A 21397-nucleotide genomic window follows, 5' to 3' on the forward strand; every position below is an offset into this window, starting at 1 on the left:
CTAGAAATCTTCTCTTTATCCAAATATGTTCTTTTTGCCAATGCATGGTAATTCTTTGACAAGATTTACCCCAATAGCACAGTATTTTATGAATACGAAATAGCTATAGCTATTACAATAATCACAGCATCAATTCACACTATTTGTTCACTTTGAAGTGCTCGAAGTGCTTTGGAGGTATTATCTCATTAAATCCTCATAACGATCCTATGAGGTAGATATTAGGTATTATTATTATCCTCCTGTTTACACAAGAGGAAACAGGTTTAGAGAGTTTAAGTGCCTTACTGAAGGTCATACATCTAGAGGAGGCAGAGGTGGGATTCCAACCTAGGCAATCAGACTCCATTGTATTGAAAGTTCATGCTGCTTTGCTACAATGTATCAGTGTTGAAAAAGTCCTAGAACAGCTTTCCACAATTATATCTAATGAATCGCTCTGGGGAGTGTTGTAATACCCACTTTGGCATCTTTCCATCCTTTCTTTCTCTCCCTTCTCTCCTACCCACCAAATATTTAATGCCTACCAGGTGCCAGGTACTGTGTGTCATGCAATGAGGGCATAATAGAAAACAAAAAAGACATGTTTCCTCATTGTTCTTGAGCTTAAAGTCCATATAGAGATAGTTATTAATAAATAAAATTCACAAATATATAATAATAAATTGTGAATAGTATTACGTAGGAAGGTATAGGATGCCATGAGAACAAGTAACATGAAGCCTTGATCTGCGTTTTGGAAACCTAGAGAAAGTTTTCCCAAGAAAGTCAAGGAGCAGGAGGCGAGGAAAAGGGCATTCCAGCTTCAGGGCCCAGATGTACAGCAGCCCTGAAGTGGAAAAGCACATACCTACAAGAAAAGATAAAAAAGACCAAAGTACCACAAGCCCTGAGGACAAGAGGAAGAAAGGTCCAAATGTGGCAGAAGAGGGAGGAAGCGGCCAGATGCAGAAGGATTTTGTAGGCCATATTAGAGATTGGGATTTTATCCAAAAGCAACAAGAAGCTACAAAGGGATCGGACTAAATAGAGGAACAAGTAGATTTAGTATGTTAAAACAGGAATTACTAATATAATGGACTAAGGAATCTAAGCTGAATAGAGAGGGAAGCAAAGACGGTTGATGATTTAGGATAAAGCAAAAAGAGACAAAGAAGTTCAAATGATGTGGGAAGATAGTTGTAGTAGAATACTCAAACAAGAAAGTTAAAATGATAGGACATTGTGATTATAGAGGAAGATGCTGTAATGAGTGAATCTGGACACAGACTAGGTTACAACAAGATCTAAGATGCTGGATATAGAATGAACAAAGTCAGTGGAGGCAATGGCGCTTGTCAAGAAGCTGAGAGGACAAAGTAACAAATGGTTTATCCACGCAGATTCTGAAGCCAGTGAGACAAACCTTCAGTGACAAGCCTCAATGTTATACCTGAACGGCATGTGCCTCGAAGAAGCAGCGGTTCTTATAAGAATGTGATGGGATAACGGTCTAAAGGTATAACAGGAAATAAGAACGATGAGAGTTCTTATTCTGTAACCTAAGGTTCAGAATAGACACTTCTTATCACCAGAAAGGGTTGTTGGGAGTTTCCAGGGGAGAGGCTAGATTACACTTCAGGCAAAGGAGGTGAAGGTGAAAGATGGCTCAAGAAGGAAATTAAGAATGTATGTGCCAGGGCCTGACACAGAGTAGATATTCAATGACTATTTGTTGAATGAGTGAACAGATGAATTTATGAATTTTGGTGACTTAGGAAGGAGATGTCAAAGGGATAAGAAGAGTTAAAGAGTTGGGTTAAGGCAAGAAAGTACTGAATAATATAGAGAAGATGGTTCAGTAGAGTATACATGATTGGGATCTTAGTTTTTGGACAATGCCTTGTGAAATGGGGATGAGATGCAGAGTAAAATTAACTCTACTAGGTTCTTTGAAGATGGTGGGCACTAGTACCACTGGAGTATAAGTTGAAAATATATCAGATGCTACCAAAATAAGAATTTAAAATTTTCATCTTTTCTTTTAGTCCCCATTTAATGCACATATGACTTACATGATAGTGTTGATTATAATTTTATATTACATTTATTGAAAATCAGATATTCTAAGTGATTCTTTTATTTTTTTTTCTCCACAAAGCCCCAGTACATAGTTGTATATCCTAGTTTTAGGTCATTCCAGTTCTATGTGGGATGCCACCACAGCATGGACTGATGAGCAGTGCGGAGGTCCATGCCCAGGATCCAAACCAGCAAGCCCCGGGCCGCTGAAGCAGAGCATGCAAACTTAACCACTCAGCCATGGGGCTGGCCCTCTAAGTGATTCTTGTGGTAACCTAACACATGCCACTGAATTCAGTAGGACATTAAACTCAGGAATTGTCAGGTACTATTGCTATCTTTTATTCTTTACTTTACGAAAGACCCAAATATGAGTAGGAGTCACATATACGGCACTGAAGAAGAAACCACAAAAACCCTATTTCCACAATTCAACTTTGGGAGTCACTAGAGTTCGTGACCTTTTATATATTGCTGCATTTGTCTAACAAGTCGACACTGCCAAAGATTTGTGAGAATAAAATACGCAAATGACACTTTAAATAATTAATGTGCTCTATAGGTGAGGATTTTACAAAATGTTTTCACCATCTCTCAAAGTATGGCTCACATTCCCATAGGACACTTAACAATGCTGGATATTTTTATAAAAGCATATGGTTTATAAGTATCCATACAGTTAAGACTGACTTGTAAGATGAGACAAATTCACACTGATGGGCTATATTCCTTCACTGGCAACTGCCCTTAAGTTTCCAGTAATACTATGCTGTGGTGACAAATCTTCACCTGAAGATAAATTTAAAAAGAATGGAAACTCGACAAGACGAAAGAAATGCTTCCTTTGCGAGCCATCTCAATTTTCCTTTTTTTTAAAAAATCAACTCAGAGGCTCAGGTAGATAAATCCTATAATAAGCACTCATCACGCCTAAGTGGAGCTTGAAAACTCAAACATCAGTAAAGTGTGGATGCACATTTTGAAAGCAGAGCAAATGCTCCCCTGGTGCTGTGACTCTCACCATTATGTCACAGAAACTAGAAAGAGGGTTTAAGAAGGACCAATGTTCATCTCACTGCCAATTCCACTTAGGTGGTTTTTTTGTAACATAGCATCAAAACCAAAAACTAAAAATTTGAATTAAAGCACTGAAAACTAATTTTTTGACAAGATTGTTATTTGATTAATGTCTCCTATAATCTGCTCATTTCAGCAACAAACAGGTAGTAGCAGAATCAAGTAAAACAAAAAATTAATAATTTCCTGGGCCCACATAAACTCCATAGCTCCTCTCCACTGCTGTAAGAAAGAAGGAGAGAAATAATCTAAATAACATCACATTTTCTTTCTCCAGCAGCAATAACAAAGAAGATGTGGCAACCATCATTTTATACTCTTCTGTATCTAGATCTGAGACTTCTTTATATTTCATTAGGGTTTGCAACAAATGAGTGATTCAGGAAAAGAAACACAAATAGAAGTGGAATAACAAGACTTTCCCTTGAGCTTCAAACTCTGGTAAGTTCTATTCTGAAAAAAATGTTCTGCACTGCTAGGAAGTCAAACTAACAGGATACATGCTAGGAAGGCTATATGAGTTGTCTTTTGGAAAGAAATTTCTTTCTTAGTTGGAATTATTTGGCTATTTCACATGGAGAACACATTAATTCCATTTTACTACAGAAAACAGTAATCTGGGGCCAGCCTGGTGGCGTAGTGGTTAAGTTTGTACACTACTTTGGTGGCTCAGTATCCATGGGTTTGGATCCTGGGCACAGATCTTCACACCACTCAGCAAGCCATGCTGTGGTGGTGTCCCACATATGAAATAGAGGAAGATCGGCTCAGGTGTTAGCTCAGGGACAATCTTCCTTAGAAGAATGAAAAAGAAAGGAAAGGAAAGGAGAGGGGAGGAAAGGGAAGAAAAGAAAGAAAAAAGAAAACAGTAATCTGCTCACTAGCATAAAGTCACCAATAGAGAACAGAGCATTTAGGGCTTAACCCCTTTTTGTAAGACATAATGAACAATTTGAATAAAGCAGCTTCATACTGTTTCCTTAAGTTTGCAACAATAAAAATAAAAGTTTACTGGCATTTTAACTGAAATTTTAACCCTTCTCATCTCAACTGCTGAAACAAAAAAATCAAACAGCTACCAAGAAGTAAAGAGTGATATTTCATTAATTAGAGAGACGTTTTGTACAGAAAACATATTATTTCAATATAACTCCTGGAAAATGGTTACAAAGAAAATATTGGCAAATGAAATGACAGTTATTGGACCTTATGAAAACTTTACCATAAGCCAAAAGAGAAAAGTGAAAGGGTGGGAGTTAATGTCTGGCAACCCAAGGATACCAAGAGGGAGCTCATAAGTATACATGAGTGTGCGTATGTACACGCACATACATACACAGATACATACAGAATTATTTTGGCCACAACAATAAGGCTCAGCATTTGTATACTGCCTTTATAGACTACCAAAACACTTACAGAGGTAATAATTTGCTCCACACAGGAGCTTAAAAAGATTATGGTTATTACCCTAAATCACAGTTAGTAAATAGAAGAAAAAAAAGAATCCACATTACTTGACTTCTGGTTCAGTGCACTTTGCACTAACCCTTATTGCCTCTTTATTCATTAAACAGGGTGATGATAAGAGAAAGGAACAAGTGAGGGCCAAATTAGAGCTTGGGACATGCCACACACAAAAACTATCTGTTATGTAGGATAAATCCTGCTGTGCATATTTCTCTAGGAAAATATGTTTCATTGAAAACATCCAGGAAGGTGCAGCCAAGGAGAACAACAACTGCATACAAAAATCAGCGGGAGGCCATCTGGCTCTCATGACTTCACCTTCAGCCGTATCTTGGATGACTGCCTCTATCGTCAATAAGTTGGTTTATCAAACTTCTCAGTAGGAGATAACAGAACAAGGGCCAAACACCCCAAGAACTCATTACAAGCAAACTAAGTATCATCTGTTATAGATGTGCCACACAGATTCCAAAAGTGCTTTGCAGCGCAGCAGTGGTTAAGCAGTTCAGACAGAAGTATAAAAACGTCTACTTTGAAACACTATCTATAGACTCTGGCAATCACCTCTCTGGTTTAGTTTTGGGGTGTGCCAAGGTTTTATTTCTTTTCCACTAAAGTTAATTTTTCATTTGATTATAACTTTTGAAAACAGAGATGTGGTCCTTTTGTTGAATAAAAATGAAAATCAAGCTGAAATTCAGAGACGTAGATATTTCCTGAACTTCCAGGACAATATAATCATGTACTACTATACTATCAAAAATTTTTCAAGAGGAAAAAACTACAATAACAAAAAAGACAAACACAAATGCATTATTTTAAGAATTACTGCTATGAACTACTCAAGTATCTAGAGATTTTCTTTGATCATACCATTGGATGTGGTTATTTCCTGGGGGCGTCAGTGTTCCTTCAGAATTTCTTTAGTTGTTGTCTACTGACCCCATCTGGCAAAATTATAGAGGAAGTTATAGTGGCTAAAGCTTCTGCCAAGTCAACTTTTTTATTTTACGTAAGGAAAAATTTTAAGAGAAATAAGAAAATAGAAGGTCGGGGCAAAAGAATCTAAGGATTCTTAGCTTTATCCTTCTATAATACATAGGATGAGAGGGCAAACAGGTAATTAAGAAAAAGCGATGCCATTGGCTTATAGTGATTTTAAATTATAAATTTCAGCTACTCCTCACTCTCACTTCATACCACATACAGAATCTCAATATTTATGCTGCCGTATTATTTTTAAAGTTTTCCATGTCCTTTTTCACATATACTGAACATGACTCCATCAAAAGGATATCTTTCATGGCTATCAGTAATCTAAAAGAAAGACTTCATGCTGCAGCCTTTTCCTTGTTATTCTTGAAGATGCTTGTTAGTATTTGATCTTTTATTAAAAGAGTTTTACTAAAACTCTGAGATCTTTTTTTGTTTAATACAAAGAGGAAGTAATTATTTCAAAATTGTATCCAGCATAACTAAATGAATAAGATTTTAAATAGTACAAGGTAATTTAAAATTTTAAGTACAGAGTTACTAAAAGTAGAGAAAGATCAGTTTAAAACCATACAAATCAGCCTTGAGATTACAGGTTTTAGTTGTCTGCCATTCTTACTATCAACATTCAGAATCTGATTCTACTAAAGGGGGTACAAATTACGAGGAGAAATTGAAGGAGTTTTAAAAAGACATCGAGAGTTTCATTTTATTCACCATCAGACTTATTCCATATTTGTGAAGGTGGCTACAACATTAACACAGAGGTTCAAATCTTCTTTTGAACATTGATTCTCTGAGACATTTGAGTTTTTAAATTTGCTCTTATTTGAACATATCTGGGTAACTTCCATTAATAAGTGGACTGAAATGCAGAATAATATTGGGTTGCCATTACTACAGACTATACTATTCCTTTAACTTGAAACCATTTCATACATCTTTCTAAGATCAAAAGATGGAGAAGTCTAAACACAGAGGTTTCTGCTATGGCAGGGTACAGCCATTTAACTTCTTCTTTCAACAAGCCAGAGATGGCAGAATTCTCTTTGAAGTGGCAGCCCTGTTGGCCTTTGAAGTCCCTTGTCAATTGCAGAATGGCTCTGCTGGGGTTTGTTTTGTAGCCAGCTGTCACCATGAAAGCAGACATGACGTATTTCCAGCAGTCTCACTTAAGGGCCTGTCAAGTGACTGATTTCATAACCAGTCACCATAACAAAGGAGATTCAAACTCATTGACATTAGAGTAAGAGTCTACAATGAAACTTACTAGGTTCCTCTCGACAGAGCTTGATTTAAATACTGAAATGATTATACAATGGCAAAGAGAAAATGATCGTGAATTTAACTGTCACATCTCCTCAGATCCCTGAAATACTAAAATTGTATTTTCCACATGTTTATCAATAAAATGTTTCATAATAACATCTTACTTTTTAAAAATGAAATATCTTTGAACAACAGTATCTTCAGTCTTCACATTGACGAAAAATGATGACTTCTGCAGAAATCAGTAAACTGCTTTAAAAGTATAGTTTTTAAATTGCTAACTTACAACTGGACTTTCTTATAAGACTGAATGATTCTATATAGTTCTGAGAAACATGTTTGTATTTGTAATATTTTTAGATGGCTCAGCTACTCATCTCAAAAATCCCCATCACAACTGATACAGAAATCAGTTTAAGACTTATAAGGGATAAGTACAGAAAAAGAATTTAAGAAATGTTAAGAAACTTCTATAAATTATAAATGTAGCCCATTATAGCACTAAATAAAAAGAAACAATCTTAATAACACTATAAATCTATTTTTAAGGCAGGGAGAGAGAGGACAAATGTTGAAAAACCTGATGTCAAATTTACCAATGATGATCAGAAGTATTAGTCCTAGTGGAAGGAAATAAAGTAGGATCAAAAAGATTTTCTTAGTAATTTGATCACATTTTACATCTGTTCTGCAGAATGTTTTAAATTTTTACATGTTTTTATGAGAATGGCTTACTGCTGTTTCAGAGTTACAGATGAGACGCTACACAAGACTGTGAGCTGGCTCCCACTACCTGAAGTTCAACAACAGCGGAGCTGGAGTGCTGCACGTTAATCCTGTGAGACATAAGAAGTCCTCTACCTCCCAGTGAAGTAGAAGTCAGGGACAATGACGATTTCTAAATTTTATTTTTCCATTTTAGCTACCATGCTTTAAAATCAAGCACTAAAGGAAGTAAGTTACTTTCAAACAAATAACATCTATTCTAATTCTTTAAATCTACGATTCTGAAATTTTGAGTTTTTTGTGTCAGATGGCAAAGTGCTTCACCAAATCCTGTGGAAGGGAGTTACAACAAAGAACAAAAATGTAGTAATTCAAAATATATTTTTGGTAGCTACTGCAAAAATCATGAAATTACCATTAAACCTTAAATTGTTTAGTAAATAAGTAAAGTGATGCTGCTGTGATTAGGGGTACAAGTATTCAGGAGGTAAGAATAAAATTTCATTCATTTATTCAATTATTCATTCATTCACTCAATATATTCACTGAATATCATTATATACCAGACATGCTGGTAGGTGTTAAGGATACAACAGTAAACAAGACACAGCCCAGGGCCTCAAGGAGCTTTTCGTTCTCTCAGAGAAGACAGAGACAGTCTCTTAAAGTGATGGACAATAATTAAGTAATAATAACACAGTGTTGTTTTACGACAAACAGTACAAGGTGCTGCTGAAAAACACAGGAAAGACATATAACTCAGACTTGGAAGGTCAGAGAAGGTATTTTGGAAGGAGAAATAGGACTTCTCCAGACTAAAGAATAGAGTTAAGATGAAGACATTGCCTCATACAGAAGGAACATGTAATGTAATAAATGCAAACCATTCTTTGTTCTTCCGAAAAAGGACACAAATGAGCACTGATCCTCTTTTTCTGTCCAGGAAACATTAAATATATCTAAGATTTATTGCTTAAATTATTAAATAATACTGTTAGGAAAGTATTTATCATGGTGACTGGTAATTAATAGGTAATCAATAAATGTCAGTATCTCAAGCCTTGTAAGATGCTATGTACTTCCTACGTGTCATATTTCTAGTAACAAGCCAGTCACATATTTATAGAGTCATCCAAATCTTAGTTCAGAGAAATATAGAAAGTAACAGGTACTTTCTCAATTTACGTGCATTTGAGATTAACTGGAAGAAACCTGCATATTGTGAATGGCTAACACAAAGTTAAAGTAAAAAGAGAAAAGCCAACCATGTGTTATCTCTGAAGTTTATATTTTTAGCTCAGAGCACTCTTCTGAGCTCAATCCATATATCCAAGTGTCTACTTGCCATCTTCATGAAAAGAGGACACAGGCATCTCAAATTTAACATACACAGAGCTAAATTCCTACCTTAAACTCCTCCTCCTCCAGTTTTCCCCACAGTTAATAAACACCACTATCCACCTAGATCCTCATGGCAGAAAATGTGGGGATCATCCTTGTCAAATCCCTTTCCTCTTCCACACGCAACCCATCAGCAAATCCTGTTGACTCTCTCCAAATACATCTCTCCATCTCCACCGCCGACACCCGACCACGCCCCTACATCATGTGGTATCTCCATAAGGAGTATTCCCCCGTCTACCCTTGCTCTCCCTCTACTTATTCTTCATATCACTGCCAGGATAATCTTTCTAAAATGTAAAATGAATTTTTACCACTCTTTTTTTTTTTAAAGATTTTATTTTTTTCCTTTTTCTCCCCAAAGCCTCCCCGGTACATAGTTGTGTATTCTTCGTTGTGGGTTCTTCTAGTTGTGGCATGTGGGACGCTGCCTCAGCATGGTCTGATGAGCAGTGCCATGTCCGCGCCCAGGATTCGAACTAACGAAACACTGGGCCGCCTACAGCGGAGCGCGCGAACTTAACGACTCGGCCACGGGGCCAGACCCAATTTTTACCACTCTTTTGCTTACAATGACTGACAGGCTAACCATCATGATTAAGATAAAATCTAAAATTGTTTGCAAGACCATCCTACATAATCTGGTTTCTGCCTACCTCTGTAGTTTCACATCATACCATCTGTTCTTTCACTCATTTTTTTATTCACTCACTCACTCGTCTATCCATTTAGCCACCAACTCACTTCTACTCAGTATTCCCCACTAACTCTGGTTTTCTTTTGGTTCCCTGACTATATCACACTCTTCCCATTATTGGGGTGGGTGTCCACACATGTGGTTCCCACTGAAGTAAACTTCTTGCCATTCTGAATCTCACTAATTCCTACTTGCTTTTCACCTCTCAATTTAAATATCACTATCTTAGCAATGCTTCCCTGACCATTCATTCTAAATAAGGTCCCCTTGTTATACTTGCATAAAATACTATGCTTTTAATTACTTGCCTATATCACACTTTTAAAGAATGTTTATATCTGTGATCACCTGATTAATCTCCCTAATAACATATAAGCACCATAAGGAAAGGGACCATATTTGTTTGGTTCAGTAAAATATTCCTACTTTCTAACACACAGTAGGCTCTCAACAAACATTAATTGAATAAATAACAGAGTAATGTAATACCTTTGAAGCCATTAAACTCTTAATGCTGGGGTGACATATTCTCACAATGGACAGATGCCTCTTTCTCACTTCTATAACTATTCTACTCCTCCTTCCTACATAAGCTCCATCACTCATGCTATAAACTTATGTGTCTAGTATTACATAAATATGGGGTAACACATGTACAATTATGACATCTCTTGAAAGTGACCTAGTCTTTCACTAACCTAGTCTTTTACCATTCTTTCTTTTTTTCTTTCCCCCCACTGGAAAATAGTGTTTATTGGGATCCCACCAGCTGCACAATATGCACCTGTCATTAATCTCCTTCTTCCTTTGCAATTCGGTCTTTCTTAAGTGATCCCATGAATGCTTTCTTCTCCTCCACTGTCTAGAAGCGGCCATGGCCAAACTTGGAGGTGGTATGGATGAACTTGAGGTTAACCTTCTCCAGGGCCCACCACTTTGTCTGCACCAGCAAGGACATGCAAAGGGTGAGCACTCGCTTCTTGGTTCCCACCACCCAGCCTTTCGGCATGAGAAAGTCATTGGTCACTTCACCAAAGCGGACAAAGCCACCCAAAGGGTTGATACTCTTGTCAGACAGATCACAATCAGTGGAGGCACTGTTCTTGATCAGTTTGCCATCTTGATGAGGTAGCCCTGGCCAATCTTGGAGATCTTCTCGTTGATCTTGGTGCAGTGATGGTAGCCTTTCTGCCCAGCCCGTGCCACAGAGAAAGCCACTCAGACAGAATGCCATGCCCCAATACAGGCAACCTTGCACAGCCGTTGGTGGGTCTTGCAGGGCAGCTTCTTGGTGTGCCCGCAGCTAGTGACCCCTTTGTAGTCTTTGCCTTTGGTCACCCCGATGGCATCGACCATCTCATACTGCCCAAAAACTTGGTTCACAGGAAACTGCTGCTCCAGCCTCCCATGGGGCTGGTCCAATTTCTCAGCCACAGTGCCTCTATTCACTTTGATTTCCTTGAGATAGGGCTTCTTCTGGCGCAGAGGAAGCAGGAGCATCTGGGTGTGGGCGATGACACAGATGACCTGGCAGTACTTCTTCATGCTGTCGAAGTCCTTCTCCAGTTGCTTCCAGTCACTTGCAGTATTTGGTGAAGGCCTTCTTCTTAGGCTTATGCCACTTCTTGCAGAAGTGCCTTTTGCACCCATGGCAGTTATGCTCAACAAAGATGGCTTTGAAGGTATGGAGGCCCCGAGGCGTTTCAGCGTAGCCCACAATGCCCACAACGACCATGGGTGGCCTCTCCACAATGGTCACAGCCTCCACAATTTCCTTTTTGTTCACCTTGGATCCTGGCCTATGGATCTCACACACAATGCGGCTCATGCTGGCCTTGTAGCCTAGGAAGGCTGTGAGGTGGACAGGCTTGGAAGAGTCATCCTCGGGGGAGCTCTTCACCTTCCCATGGTGCCGGCTGCTGCATTTCCGAGGCAAGAAGCCCAGGGACCCGTGCTTGGGAGCAGAGAACTTCCTGTGAGACATCCCACCATCGAAGGCTGCTGGTAGAGCACCATTATTTCTTAAAGGAAAAATTACTTTGGACAAACATGTTTTTAGACCACAGATGTTTTTCCAAAAACAAAATGAAAAAAAGGCCAACTACATCAGAAAAGTGCTTGTACTTGTATAGTTCAGTACTACAACTCTGTCAGTCTCAGGAGAATAAACTAAATAGTAGCTGCTAAGTATGCATATGTATACATAGGTATCCATTCATCCAACACACTATAGAGTTCAGCTGCCCAATTCAGTAGCCACTAGCCAGACACGGCCATTTAAATTTAATTAAAATGAAATAAATGTGAAAACTCAGCTCTTCAGGTGCTCTAGGCACATTTTAGTATTCAAGAGAAATGTCTGGCGAGGGGCTATCACACTGGACAGAAGAGTTATAAAACATTTCCATTGTTCTAAAGTTCTCTTAAACAGTGCTGCTATAAAGACCACAGAGGCTTCAGTAACCAATGAGCATTTGTGAAGAAAAAGGTACACTCATAGAATTCACATTACATCAAAAGAAAAAAGTAACTTCTGATTGGAACTCAAACCCTTTTCCTAGGGAATGAAATTTACCTACCACATCTGACCTCTAGGAGCACGCACTACTACTGAAATAATCAGTCTTCTCGGTATTTTCAGTACACAGAAAATGTGTGTGTGTGCATCTGTGTGTTTAAGAGAAAAAAGTCAAATATTTAAACAGATATTTCCAATTTCAATCTAAAATTATGAGAATCAAACACTTAAAAAAAATTTTAACCCTAAATTTTCTGTATCTTCTTACTTCTAGGAATAAGGTCTAAGCATTATGGTTCTAAAATCCATATTACAGTATGTTTTTGTGTATTTAGACACTTATTATTATAAACATACCTCTTGGAGTTGCTTTTGCTGCATCTCATAAGTTTGGTGTATGCTATTTTCATTTTTGTCTAGAAATATTACCAAATTTTTCTTTCTTTTCTTTTTCTTTTTTCGGTGAGGAAGATTGCCCCTGAGCTAACATCTGTTCCCAATCTTCCTCTTTTTGCTTGAGGGAGATTGTCCCTGAGCTAACATCTGTGCCAATGTTCCTCTATTTTGTATGTGGGACGCTGCCACAGCATGGCTTGCTTAAAAGTAAACTGGAAAATAGGAGTGGTAGTAACAACACAAGTATCAGTAGTAGCTAACATTTATTGAGTGATTACTATATGCCAGATTCTAAGAGGTTTATACATATAATCTCTCTTTAACGTGGCAAATAAAACAAATATCTTTTGACAGTTCAGGGAACTGACACAGAAATAATTTGCCTGAGATCACAATTTGTAAGTGATGGAACCATAACTCCAACCGAGACTTTTAACTCCAGAACCCACTTTCGTAGCCACTATGTAATAAAGCTTCCCTAAAGTTCTGGAGTGGCCTTCTCGAACTAGAGAATTGAGTATAAAATTTCTGTACCCAACCTATCACTTCTGCCTTTATTGGACTCGATTCTCCTAACACTCAGTATGCTTTCAGCTTTGTAGGACAAGAGTGTTTTCTCAGATGAGATGAAAAAGCCTGAGGGAAAACTGGTGTGAGAGTAAGAATCAAGAATTCTGGATTTGGATGGTTTCAGGTTGAGATGTCAATGAAATAGGAAAGATATAAAGTAGATTTAGTTTGGATCTTGGAAGAGAGAACTGGGCTGAAAATACAAATTTGACGTCGTAATAATTCTACTAATGATAATATAGCTAATACTTCTTTAGCACAATTTCTTTGTTCTTTTCCTCAAACAAGTTTTTCCCTCAGGCTTTCTCCTCTCAGAAAATGGAACTACCATCCTCTCAGTTGTCCACCCAGAAATTAGAGGATCATCTTTGTTTGCTCTTTCATCCTTACCCCTAACATGCGTTCACCAAATCTTTTTAGCTCTGTTTCCAAAAGACATTCTAAATCCATGTACTTTTCTCCATCTCCACTCCCACTATGTAATTTACTCAGCCATTGCCTAATCTGTCCAACCTCTTCCTAGACCAGGAGTCTTTACACGATTTTGCTAGTATACCTTCTAAAAGAGTTTATATAACTATGATTTTAACTTGATATCTAATTTTTTTACATTGTAAGTTTAAAGAGTTGTAAAAGATGTAATTTCTTAGATTTTTTTTAAAAAGCATCACTTTTTTAAAAGAGAAAGTATCCAATGAAATACAAATACCATGGTGACTTAATATCCATTACCATCTATTTAAAAACTATAAAGACAAAAGGTTCCTTAATTAAAATTTTTACATTTGCCTTTTTCTCTTTTTTGTGTGTGTGAGGAAGATTGGCCTTGAGCTAACATCTGTTGCCAATTTTGCTCTTTTTGCTTGAGGAAGAGTGCTGTGGAGCTAACATCTCTGCCAATCTTTCTCTATTTTATGTGGGACACCTCCACAGTGTGGCTTGACAAGCAGTGCTAGGTCCACACCTGGGATCTGAACCTGCGAACCCCAGGCCACCAAAACAGAGCGTGTGAGCTTAACCACTATGCCACCAGACCAGCCACAACACTTGCCTTTTTCTTCTTGACTAGTGTTTCCATTCCATTTCTCCCTAAAATTTCATACTAATTAAGTTTATTTTATGCTAGACTGTTTGTATGGATGCTCTTGTATTTTCTGCAACAAAAATATGTAAATAAATTTAATTTGAAATTTACAAAATTTCCTGTGGTCATAACTCTGTTAAAAAGTTCTTTTTGATTGAGTTATCATTATAATTACTAGTAACATACAATCAACCAAACCTAATATAAATATCAGATATTTTGAAAGACTATTAAATGTGAAGAGTAAAATCTTATTAAAAATATATCTTATCGGGGCTGGCCGAGTGGTTAAGTTCACGTGCTCCGCTGCAGGCGGCCCAGTGTTTCATTGGTTCGAATCCTGGGCACGGACATGGCACTGCTCATCGAACCACGTTGAGGCAGCGTCCCACATGCCACAACTAGAAGGACCCACAACGAGGAATATACAACTGTGTACCGGGGGGCTTTGGGGAGAAAAAGGAAAAAATTAAAAAATCTTAAAAAATATATATATATCTTATCATTACATGTATATATCTTAATGAGATTAATGGAAGTTTTATTTTTATTAGTTTAGATAACCCTTGATCAATATTACTTATTGCTAGAAAGACCCAGGGTTTAGCATCAATTCTATGGCATGTTTCATTTTCATAGGCATAAGCACTAACAAACCTTTACATAAAGAAATGAACAGGAATGGAAGGAGTTTTGTCATAGTCATATAACTCAATTTTTTACACTCCTTCAGAATCATATGCCCCAAATCACATATTAGGCTATCACAAAAAATCACTTATAATTATCTATCAGCTGGCAACTTAATCAGGCTGCCTTTCAATTCTGTTCAAAACAAAGAATTGTAAACACTCTGACTCTTCTCATCCATTTCCTCAACAACAGTATTTGGAACTATGCCTTTGTTATTGTTCGAGAGGCTTTTTTCCTCCCCAGAGGAATACAGAATAGTAAGATTCAGGAGAGGTGTGTATATCATCAAATGAGGAATGCAAAACTGTGAAAGGGGAAGTGGAAAAAGAATCTGCACATCTTAGGTGCCTTCTCAGGCATATCAATTTGAGGGGAAAGCATGTTTAGAAGCTGAGGAGCTGTGCCCAGGTTCCCTCTGGGAAAATGCTCATGCATCCAGGTGTATGTGCACCTCAGTTTGAAGACCTCTGGCTTCAGCTACTCTAATATCCATCTCATCTTCTTCCTTACACTCTTAGCCCTATTGAATCCATTTTCCAACTAGCAGCCAGAATAATCTTTTTTTTTTTTAATTTTTTTTTTCTGCTTTATTTCCCAAACCCCCCTGGTACATAGTTGTATATCTTGGTTGCAGGTCCTTCTAGTTGTGGGATGTGGGACACCACCTCAACGTGGCCTGACGAGTGGTGCCATGTCCGCACCCAGGATCCACACCCTGGGCCGCTGCAGCGGAGCGCGCGAACTTAACCACTCAGCCACGGAGCTGGACCCCAGAATAATCTTTTAAAAACACAAATCAGGGGCTGGCCCCGTGGCCGAGTGGTTGGGTTCGCACGCTCCGCTGCAGGCGGCCCAGTGTTTCGTTGGTTCGAATCCTGGGCACGGACATGGCACTGCTCATCAAGCCACGCTGAGGCAGCGTCCCACATGCCACAACTAGAAGGACCCACAACGAAGAATATACAACTATGTACTGGGGGGCTTTGGGGAGAAAAAAGGAAAAAATAATTAAATCTTTAAAAAAAAAAATAAAAAATAAAAAAAAAATAAAAACACAAATCAGAGGGTGTCATGCACTGCTTAAACCTCTTTAATGGCTTCCAACACTTTAAAAAAACACACACACTTCTTGCCACTGCTTACATAAGGCCCTGATCCCTTGTATTGCTCCCACACACATCCCGCTCTTTGCCACCTTACCGCCATCACAGTGTTGATTCCTCCCCACTCTTTACATGGCAGGCTTCTCATCCTCCAGGGCCCAGGTTAAATGTTACTTTCTCAGAGAACCTTCTCTGAGCACTCAACCCAAAATAGGTTCTAACCTCTCCAACCTCGACCAGATTATTGTCTGTAGCAGAAAACCTGTTCTTATCCTTTATAGTACTTTGTGATAACTTGTAATTAAATGTTATTTGTCGGTTGGTGTCTGTGTCCCCCTGTAAACTCTAAGTTCTCTTAGGGGAGAGACCGCAGCTGCTTTGTTCATCATGATACATTACCCAGGACTACCGCAGCACCACTGCATACTCAATAAAGATCTGCTGAATGAATGAATGAGCAAGCAAACTCATGAATAAATATTGTTCTCTGCTTAAAATGCTTTACTAATTCTCCACTGCCTTGAATATAAAATCAAAATTCTGGAATATAACATAAGACTAAACATGCTTCAGCATGATCTGATTGTGTGCACTTCCCTCTCCCTTCCTCTCTCCCTTCCTCCCATAGATCTTGCCATTCGTATCTATCCTGAACTGTAGCTACTGACCACTAGTATTTAAAGTTCTTTGGATGCTTCCAGCTTGTACCTATGCTGGATCCTCTACATGTAATACATTCAATATCCTTCCACCTCTGCTTTGTCTAACTCTTTTTAAGACTCAGTACATGCATTAGCCATCTCCTCCAGAAAGCCTTCTATGGAGCTCTCCAATCCAGATTACATGCCTGTACTTCCTTTAATATTCTTAAAGTTCTCTATTGAGATCACTACCATGGTACTTATCAAATTGAACCATAATTATAGGTTCATTCTTCAGTCTTTCCCAATAAACTACGCACTTCCTGAGGCAAAGGCTATATCTACTGCCTTTTTATTTCCAGTGTTTAGTGTAGCATCTAGAAAAATACAAGGTATTCAACAAATGTTTGTAGAAAAGGTAGCTAAGTAGAAGTATCATTATTTCATTTTCTGAGCACTACTGTCATTGAATTAAAAAATGATGGAAATATAACATAGCATAAATTATTCACATCAGTACAGGATTATGCTTATAAAACCAAAGAATAAACTGTCCACTCTGGGGATAGCTGAAAGTAAGATGGCAGTTGGAAGGACTGGGGAGTATGATCACAGTTCCAGCATGACACATCATCTTCCACAGGCTACCCAGCCACCAGCGCTGCTGCCAGAGCGCTACCTGTTCTCTTCGAAAAAGTACTGCTGTGTAATTGACTGGGGAGATTTGCAGTCAATAGAGGATTTAATAAATCTTTAAGAATAAAAAGAGTAGGACACTCAGTGGCGGCCACTGCACAGACTGAACTCCATTCATTCATGTGTCTAGCTCTGCTCCCTCTGCAACCACGTCTGACGAACCAGATACGGGTGAGATTGAGAAATTCGATTAAGTCAAAAATGAAAAAAATACATATGCAAGAGGAAACTCCACTAACTTCAAAAGAAACAATTGAGCAGGAGAAGTAGGTGAATCATAATAACATGTGCGCCACTAATATGCATTGTACAGTCCACAGTCAGTGCCTTCTCACTTTACTTCTTTTAGCTATTTAACTTTGTGAGAGGCAAAAAGGTGGGACCAAGTTTAAATGACTGTGCTGCCCATTTTCACATCAAAGAATCAAGAACTACTGAAAATAAAGGTCATCCCTGCGTCTCCCATCTGTCTGGCTGGCTGAGAAGGAAAAGAACTTGCATGTTGAAGTAGGAAGCTAGGTGGGACAACAGTGATACCTAGAGTAAAAACCAGGCTGGCCCAAGGTGTTCTGCAGGCTGTAAAACGCAGTTTAATCAAGAGTATCATTTTTTTGTTCAAATTACTTTAATTACTGGAATGCACGATTTTTAATATGTAAATGAAAAGTTTTAAAACCTAAATTAAAAAAAGAATAAAAAACATGCAGTCCTTAAAAATGCTCATTAATCTATAACTATCTAGCAAATCATAGGTAAAATGTTATGATCGTCTAGGTCAAGAATTTACACTTAACACACAAGCCAAACAATGGCAATTTGAGAAAAATGAGTATCACTATTAAAAATTAGCTTTAAAAAAATCAGAACTCATGCAAATGTTAGTTATATTGAAAGGATATATCTTTATCAATGTTCAAAACATAAAAAATATTTATTAGGAATAGATATAAATCCAGCTTATTGAGCCACAAGAAAAAGTCTTATATGTTAGAGGCATTTTTTAAACCTTTAGTTAGCAATCTATTTGCAAATGGTTCCTTCAAAAAATAAATTTACTCTCAAAGAAAACCAGTGAAGGTATTAAAATAATCTTTTCAAGTGCAAAGAAAAGCATTCCAAAAATCTTCAGGTCACAGCAGCACTGCTGAACCAAGGATACTGCTCCCCACCTCCTGACAGTTGTGAATTGTTTCAGAGAATAAATTCTAGTCTATGCTCATTTTAAGAAAATGGACTCTCACAGTCAACAAAGCACAACATCTGCCAAAACTAAGAAGAGAGAAGTTTCAGAAGAAGAAAATCCATGTGGAAAGGAACAAAGCAAAAGTAAAGAACCCCTGGAGTTTTCCCCATAAGATTATTCACATTCATCTCTCTATTTGCCAACACAGGTTAGAGGACACCTTCCTTCACTGGATCATTACAAACTTCTCTAAATTTGGGGCTTGGGCTCAGTACAGAGCAGCATGTATTAGGAATGAAGATATTGTAAGGGGATTCGGTAAGAATATGGCAAAGGCATCCAAAAATCTTCTCCTTTCTCTTTTCAGTTTTTCCCTGCTTAAACTTTAAAAGATTCTGTATTTTATTTTAATGAGATATGGTTGCCAAACAATTTTACTTTGCTCTTTGAGATATCAAGAGATGCAGACATCCTCCTTGTATCAGAGGGAGTCATTTCTTCTCAGAGGTGAAACTCGGGCAAGAGACAGATGATTTTTGGACCTGAGAGAGATAATAAGAATAGTGTCCCTAGCCAAAAAAATCTTCACTCATTTAATATATTTCAAAGAAATATTTGTAGATTATCTTGGTGCATACAATTAATACATATATAAGTAAAATTAATATGGGGGCTAGGAGACAGAAAAAGACAAAAATAAGAAAAGAACAGAAGATGAGAGCAGGGGGACAGTGGATGAAGGTTACACAGCCTCAGAACTACAAACATAAAGCAGTTTCTTCATACCTTCAACCACTTAAAGCCCAAATGACTGGTCTCATGCAATGTTTCACTCAACAGCTTCAGATAGGCAGTGAGTAGCAGAATGGTGGAAAAAAGATAAACAGGAAAGAGGGAAAGAAAAAAGCATGCAATTAGAAGCAAATTATATTTATCCATTTTGGAAGACAGTTTCACAGCTTCTTAAAGGGTTAACTATAGTCTTACCACACAAGCCAGTAAGCACACTCCCAAGTATTTACCTAAATGAGTTGAAAATTTATTTTCATACAAAAACCTGTAGATGAATGTTTATAGAACCTTTATTCATAATTGCCAAAGACATAATTGCCAAAATGTTCTTCAATAGGTGAAGGAATAAACAAATTATGGCACATACACAGAATGGAATATTATTCAGAGATAAAACAAAACAAGATCTCAAGCCACAAAACGACATGGAAGGACCTTGCACGTGGAGGCTAAATGAAAGAGGCCAGTCTAAAACGGTTACATGCTACATGATTCCAGCTATATGACATTCTGGCAAAGGCAAAACTATAGAGACAGAAAAAAGATCAGGGACTGGGGAGATAGGGGAGGGAAGAACAGACAGAGCACAGGGGAGTTTTAGGGCTATGAAACTATTCTGTACGATACTGTAATGATGGATACTTGACATTATATACCCGGCAAAACCTACAAAACTGTACAACATGAAGAATGAACCAAAATGTAAACTATGAAGTAGTTTATAATGCACCGATATTGGCTCATCAATTTTAACAAATGTATCACACCAATACAAGATGTTAATAATAGGGAAAACTGAGGTGGAGGAAGGAGTATACAAGAACTCGCTATACTTTCTGCTCAACTTTTCTGTAAACTAAAAAAAGTCCATAATACATCAATGAACAAATGAATGAAGCTACAAAAAAAGCAAATTATAACCAGTTCACACAATAGCTTAAAAAGAGCACATAAAAGCAGCCATATTGACGTGATCTATTATTAACTGCCAAAATTTCTACACAATCTCGGACATGTAAGACTTGTCACTAAATAATGATCCTAAAGCAGAAAGAAATCTTTACCAAAAAAAAAAAAAAAATAGGAAACAGTTTGAAAATAAAGGAAAAAGGTAGGAATCAAGATAAAACACATCCCTCGTCACCCTGGAACAATGGCCGTCACCTTCCCTTCTCTGCAGCTCTCCACTACCCACTGCTCGACCTAACTGTACGTTAGGAAATACTCAAACAGAAAGCAGACTAAGGCATATATCTAAGAACAGGGCACTGAAAGATACTCATTCTGTGAAAAGATCAATTTTCCATCAGCTTTGCTAATAAATGTCAGTTTGTCTTTCTTTCTACAATCGACTCTAAAGAAACCAGACCCTCACATCTAACAGTTTCAAAGGGACCCCTCATGGTGCATACTACAATACGTCTGCTTTGGACATGTACCCCTCTTCCTTGTGATGCAACCATCTTAACTCACAAGAGCAATGACGGTCTGATCAAGGGCTTCCCCAAAAGATTCACGTTACCCTCTCACGGGACTCTCTTTACCTGTTTAGCATTTATACTTCTCCAACAAAGAAACAGAAAAGAAACAATCCCTGAAAAAATTAAATATCATGAATCTGTGTGCAGTAGATTCAAAACCTCAAATCACACTCTCAAAATGGGAAATGAGATTAGCGCCTTCATTTGTCAAAATTATTTCTTCCATCACATCTCTCATCTTTAGTTATTCTTCCTAATAAAAAGTTAAAAGCAAGAGTATGGGGATCTAAAAAGATGTAGAAAAATATACAAACAAACAGCATCAGCCGATGCTCAACCTCAAGGTTGAGACACGCTGATCCGGGACTCTCAAGTGTCATGATATCTATGTCCCCCATACTTGCTATTATCTTGTTAAAACGTTAACTGCTCATTTGAACAGGCAGGGTATAAAATAAATAAACTATTTGCTATTTAAAATTAACATCTTTGAACTCAGAAATTTTTGTGTTTTCCCATTCCATTTAAAAGCAGGCTTATGCCCAG

At 37.8% G+C, this 21397-nt stretch overlaps 1 protein-coding gene and 1 pseudogene across 16 annotated transcripts in view; both read right to left on the reverse strand.

The window, feature by feature from the left end:
* ERC1 (ELKS/RAB6-interacting/CAST family member 1) overlaps positions 1–21397 on the reverse strand; it is a 526143-nt gene that overhangs the window by 251563 nt on the left and 253183 nt on the right. The window lies entirely within an intron of this gene.
* Positions 10360–11779, reverse strand: LOC106831537 (large ribosomal subunit protein uL3-like; annotated as a pseudogene).

The sequence above is a fragment of the Equus asinus genome, chromosome 22 (assembly GCF_041296235.1).
Source record: "Equus asinus isolate D_3611 breed Donkey chromosome 22, EquAss-T2T_v2, whole genome shotgun sequence".
Lineage (NCBI taxonomy): Eukaryota > Metazoa > Chordata > Mammalia > Perissodactyla > Equidae > Equus > Equus asinus.